At 40.5% G+C, this 6,903-nt stretch overlaps 1 pseudogene; it reads right to left on the bottom strand.

The window, feature by feature from the left end:
* Positions 1-2,815: 2,815 nt before the first annotated feature.
* Positions 2,816-4,663, bottom strand: LOC123487871 (annotated as a pseudogene).
* Positions 4,664-6,903: the final 2,240 nt, after the last annotated feature.

The following is a 6,903-nucleotide window of genomic DNA, read 5'->3' as shown; positions in this document are numbered from 1 at the left end:
ATCAGGCCTGGATAGGCTGCAGTGCACGCACAGTAACATAGCTTGACATTAAAGCCAGACATGTTTTCTCATTGATGAAGAATGTCATTGATGTTTAATGACGCTCTAGTTTCCCATGTCTTCTGTCCTGATGTTTCCTGCAAATTACACAATGAGACGTTTTCCATCATGTTTTATTTTAATATATTCTAGCCTCTTAGCAGCGTGGCCCATTAAAATGTAGTTGTCGTTTCACAACGTGTAAAGCAGTGTGTAGACTACATCTTAGCAGCGTGGCCCATTAAATTGTAATAGGGATTTCACAATGTGTAAAGTGGTGTGTAGACTACGTAGTGTTATAATTTAGTGCACTAACATCTCAATTGCATTTCTAGTTCAAAACATATTGGGGTGGTTTCCCGGACACAGATGAAGCCTAAATCTGGACTGAAAAGCTTTTTAAATGGAGATTCTCCATTGATCATGCTTTTTTTTATTGCAGGACTGTTTCCAGGAAACAGGCCCATAGTCCTTCGACTGACCCCTTCATGACAGTGGCCTGATCTAGTTAATTCCCTCTCTGTTGCTCTTCTCCTGTGTAGATCTGCTGGGCCTCTGCCTCTGTAACCGGCACCACTGTACTGCTAACAGTATAGCTTCCTTCACTGTCCCTGTTCCTACCACTGCTAGAACTAGTGATCCTCTGCTTACTATCCAGCTGCACCACCACCACCTACCCACTGGGCACAGACGTTTGTTCAACGTTTAGTTTTGATTTACATTTGGTTGAGTTGTCAACTGACGTGAAATCAACAGAAAATGTCACCATGTCATTGGATTTAAGTAAAAAGTTGGATGAAGAAATACGTAATTCCCTTACGTTAATGACGTCCAATCAGTTTTCCACGTTGATTCAACGTCATCACATAGATTCTTTGGGTTGAAATGACGTGGAAACACTTTGATTCAACCAGTTTTTGCCCAGTTGGTAGCAATTCAGTGACACGACTTCTCTATTTCTCTCTCTCTCTCCCTCCCCCTCTCTCTCTCTCTCTCCCCTCTCTCTCTCTCTCTCTCTCTCTCTCTCTCTCTCTCTCTCTCTCTCTCTCTCTCTCTCTCCTCTCTCTCTCTCTCTCTCTCTCTCTCTCTCCCTCTGCAGGATTCAGCCCCTGTCTGAGGCCCTGGGGGACCTCTACAAGCAGTTCAACTCTCTGAAGGATGAGCTGAGAAGGCTCAGCTCCAAGTTCGACAGGGTGGAGGGCTTCGTAGACGACCTGCAGGCTGGGAAACTCCCCCGGCCCCCTGTGTGGACTCCTCAATGCCCCATACGGAGGGTCACTCCCTGGCCTCCGCTGAGGATGCCACTGAGGGCACCGTTAAGGGGAGAGGTGAGGGCACCACCAAGGGCACAGATGAGGGTACAGATGAGGAATCCAGAGCGGGGAAACGGCACGGGTCCAGGGTCCACAGGGACTAGAGGAAGGAGGGTCCCTAAACCTTAATCAGATGATTGACAGGTGTACTGTACAACGATAAACGATAAACTGTCATCTAGTGTGGATGCTCGCCAATGTTTTATAGTTATGAATCGTTTCTCATTATAGTTATCATTATATCTATCATCCTTGGTGTGGACAGCCCTTCAGGACTAATATAGTCTCAACTACATCACTACACTCTTCTCTGAACCAGATCAACACAGAACTGATGAAAGCTTTGTACTGACAACAGAGCTACTGTACACTAACTATCAATAACATGATCATTGGTGATTGATTTGATATTGAAGGTGTGTGTTGATGATGTGTGATGGACATAATGTAGTCTAGAAATGTTCTAATCATTGGATTCATCATCTCATATTATAAGAAGTGTATCCATACACAATATTTGTACGTATAGTATCTGTAAATACTGTAAATACAGAGTAAGGTACTACAGGACTACTTTACAAATAAACTGTTGAAATAAAACTCTTTCTCCCTGCTGGCAAATATACACATGCACAATCCATGCCTCAATTGTCTCAAGGCTTGAAAATCCTTCTTTAACCTGTCTCCTCCCCTTCATCTACACTGATTAAGTGGATCTAACAGGTGACATCAATAAGAGATCATAGCTTTAACCTGGATTCACCTGGTCAGTCTATGGCATGGAAATAGCAGATGTTCCTAATGATTTGTCCACTCAGTATATACTGTTGAAATACAGCTCTTTCAGGCACAACGTGGCAGCATATTCAAACTTATTGAGCCACAAGGTGGCAGCATATTACAATATGATTCTATCTTCTCTTTCCACCTGCTGGCAAAGATATTAATGACTAAAATGTTATTGTACACCGTAGTAAGAATCAAGTTTATAACACTATTGAATATTGTAACTATAAACTATGAATATATTGAATATATCATGCTATTGTACTGTTCTTTTAATTCATCATACAGAGAAATATGATAGTACAAGAAAATTAGCCAGGAAATAACGTGATCCCCAATCACATGCTTTCTTTACAAATGAACAGTTTTTTTATATATATATATAGATATGGATGATTATTAAATAGGTACTTTTAGAATAATCTTATAATACAATCATATCGTACTAATGAAAGGTTCTCAATAATGTGAAGTTCTAATATAAACTAAACCTCTGGTCCATCTCTGGTTATTCATTAACATTACAGTAAACATGCCCTACATCCTGGATAGTTGATCAACAATTTCTGGATCTGGACAAATGTCAGAGAGCAGGCTACTGTATTTGGGTTCAGTTAAATTCCCCTCATTTAGTGCTACTAACAATGATGCTCATCAACATGCTCAAATACAAACACTTGTTCTTTACAATGCTCTTTATTGAATATCCACAATACAGCAAAGCTCTAACAATTCCTCTATTATAAATCTGCAAAGCAACACATTTCAAATATACAGAGTCTACTTATCATATAGCCTAGCCTATGATATCAGTATTAGTAGCAATTTCTCTCTTTTTTTGGACCCGAGTGTATATATGCAGGTAAACCTTCTGATGCATTAACAATAACTTGAAAAGCGATGTAGAATATCAAATTGACATTACAATGGTTCTCAAACTATTCAGTGCTGCATTCAGACTTCTTGATGCCTTTCTCAGCGAACTTGGATGTCACGATGTTAGAAATGGTGTGGTGTGGAATCAGGTGCAGAAGCAGATGGACAGTCCAACAAGACTTTACTGGAGAGTGCAAAATAAATCCAAAACAGCCAGAGGCCAAAAAGACGCACACAGGCGTCACAACACGAGCGCACAACACAGGGCGCAAAACTCTCCTCAACCGAGGAGGAAGCTAAATAGCAATAGCGTACCGAAACACGGGTAATGCACAAACACCTGACACAAAACAATTACACACAACACTACACTAACAACAAGGAAACTAAATAGGGTGCTTAATGAGACATAACATAAGACAGGTGTGGCTAACAGACAAAACTAATCAAACAGGAAACATGGAGCGGTGGCAGCTAGTACTCCGAGAGCGACGACCGGCGAAACCCGCCCGAACAAGGAGGAGGAGCTGCCTCGGCCGAAACCGTGACATTGGAGCCCGCGGTGACTTTACATGAGAACACTTTGTCCTGGTTCCATTCTGACGTGTCAACCGTCAGACAGCTGCTGAGTTGGAACGTCTTGTCGGCTTGCGGCACGGGGCCACTCGTAGCGATGCCGCTGGTGACCGGATTCCCTCCCGCTGTCCAGCTCACATCAGCGTAGCCCATGGCCATCTGACTAGCCAGACACACCAGGGTGACTTTGCTGGACTTCAACTCAACACTGGACGGGGGAGGATGGTCAAGACAGGAGGAGGGAGGGTAGAGTCTGGACCAATGGAATGAGCAGAAGAAACATTACACAAAATCATTAAATATGTTAGTAGAATGAAACAGGGTTGTGTGCATCATACTGTAGAATAAAAAAATAAAACCATGTAATTCTATTGTTACATGTTGCACATTATGTCTGTTTGTAGCTTGCCTTATTTTGAAACTTTCTAAGAAACTCCCAATGTGTGACTTTGCGGAGGTAAAGCAGATTTCTGTGCAAGTGAATAATGAGTTTAGATCTCTAACTTTAAACATAATCAAGTAGTCAGATGTGCTTAAAATCAAATGTATATCCTCCTACTTATTCAACCAGAAAACAGAGTTACCAACTGTAATGTAGTAGCCTACAATGTCATTAATCATGTAGCAACATTGTCTGTAACTACCATATACATGGTTTTATCATTATTTAATATAACATGGGACCAACATTTTAAAGGTTGATACAACTTTATGTATCCTTCACATTCTCTGACTAAATAGAGTATTATTGTATGAGACATTATAAATGAGTAGTGTTGTCAAGTGACAGCAATAACCTACATGGTCAAATAGTGCAATACATTTTTTAAGTTTTTAAGTTTAAATGAGAAATCAACAACTACAGATATACTGTAGGCTATGAAGTTGTCACATTGTGTCCATGACCCTTGATAATCAGTACACATTTACATTAAATAATTATGAAGTAAGAATATCATGTTACATACTTTAACTCTATTAACTATGATGCATTACAAACCCTTGAAAACAAAAATATAAGGTTAAAATAAAGGGAACTCACCAGTGACAATGAGCTTGGTTCCTGGTCCGAATACCACAGTGATTCAGTTTGTGTTCATGGCCGTACAAAAACCTCCTCACTTTCACTACTGAGAGGACAGGAACTGAAACATCCCATTCAGTTACAGCTTCACTCTCTCTTCAAACATCTCAGGCTTTTCTAGAGTTTCTCTCTATGAAGTAACAGTATATAGTATATAGTATAGCATCATATTCTGCTGTTGGTGTCTGGTCCTTTTGAATCCATGAGTTAATGTACTATCTATGTGATGCAGTCTGACTTGATGATGATGTTGGTGGTGATGATGGATGATGAGTATGATGATGATGATGATGATGTTGTTGTTGTTGTTGATGATGATGATATAATCATGATGGTGGTGGTGGTGATGATGGTGGTGATGATGATGATGGTGATATAATTATGATGATGATGGTGATATAATGATGATGATGATGATGATGATGATGGTGATGGTGATGGTGATGGTGATGGTGATGGGGATGATGATATAATGATGATGATGATGATGATGATGATGGTGATGATGATGATGATGATGATGATGATGATGATGATCACACCAAGAGAGCCAACATCAGTTTCCTTTCAGACAATGTCTTCTTATGCTCTTTTTGACATGTAGAGATGGAAACTTCAACTGCTGTTTCTTAGAGTTCACCCCTCTGCCACGCATAAAGCAGAAGTGAGTGTATTTGGGGAGGAGGTTTTTGTCATGGTATACATCACTGTGATACATACTCTTTAACAGAGTTGTCCCATGTGTTACAGTAATACACTGCTGAGTCTGTCTCCTCCACAGTGTTAATAATCAAACGATAATCGGATTTAGACTGATGATTAGATGTGAATTTAGGAGAGGAGAAACCGGAGCCATATTTTACAGAGGTCCAATTATAGTTGTACCACTGTAAAACATACTGAGGAACTCCTCCTGGAACCTGTTTATACCAATGAGCGGCACTATTCTTAACAGTCCCCAGGTTACAGTCCATAGTGGCCGTGTCTCCTTTCCTCACTGTCACAACAGGAGGCTTCTGTGTCACCACAGTCACACCACTGACACCTGGGAAATAAGAAGATGACATGTAGTGAAGAGAAACATACAGACTCATTATTAATAAAACATGAAGTAAAACCTCCAGGAAGTCAGACTCCTTACATGTTAGAGCAGTGATGAGAGTGCAGTGTCCCCAGCATGTTGTCAGTGTGTGGTGTGAACGGCCCTTACTGTCCAGCTGAGAGATGAGCAGGGTTGGAGTGTGAGGAGAGGAGAGGCTGCAGGACCCACCTATAAGGAGAGACAGGGAGGACCAGAGGGAGGGGCTTCTATATCTCAGCCTATCAGCTTCTGAGAAAATGGACTATTAAACTATAAAACATTGAAATATTTCTGATAGGACAAATTCAATGTATCATTGTAAAGAACAGTATTTTGTTTCTTCTCAGTTACTTTGACGTTAGTTAGTTTATATCAGCATGTCATAATATACCTAATAATAATATTATTATAATATTATCTGGACCTGATAGTGGGGTTCTGAACTAACAGTATATCACTAAATGACTGCTGATGTAATATGTCTCTACTGTAAACCAGGGGCCTTACTATCATGGAGGTTATCTGATACATGGAGTCTTCTGTTAGGACTGAAAGGACCATCTGGAATATCACTTTATGATTCATGGTTTGTGACAACTAGGTGTAATTGTTCATGACCACGTTCTACTAAATGTGGGAAGGGTTTTGTGTAAAACACAAGCATGGCATGTTCTCCTACTGCAGACACACTGGTTCAGGATGACTTGACATTCAGTTAGTGTTTATATTCAGAACATCTGAAAGCAGAAGTGAGTGTATTTGGGGAGGAGGTTTTTGTCATGGTGTATATCACTGTGATACGTGCACTTTAACAGAGCTGTCCCATGTGTGACAGTAATACACTGCTGAGTCCTCCTCTTCCACATTATTGATTATAAACTGATAATCCTTATCAGACGTGGCTTTAGATGTGAAACGATCAGAGGAGAAACCAGATCCATATTGATCAGGAGAGGCATGATTATGGTAAAACCTTAACACATACTGAGGAGCTCCTCCTGGAACCTGTTTATACCAGATTACATAATAACCTTCAGATTTAGTAATGTCACAGTGAAAAGTGGCAGTCCCCTTTGTACTGACAGTCAGTACTGAAGGTGTCTGTATCACTGCTTTCTGGCAACTGACATCTGTGGGAACAAAATACA

The sequence above is a fragment of the Coregonus clupeaformis genome, unplaced genomic scaffold (assembly GCF_020615455.1).
Source record: "Coregonus clupeaformis isolate EN_2021a unplaced genomic scaffold, ASM2061545v1 scaf1846, whole genome shotgun sequence".
Classification (NCBI taxonomy): domain Eukaryota; kingdom Metazoa; phylum Chordata; class Actinopteri; order Salmoniformes; family Salmonidae; genus Coregonus; species Coregonus clupeaformis.
Note: the sequence above shows the minus strand (reverse complement) of the source record. Positions and strands in the feature narration are given on the sequence as shown.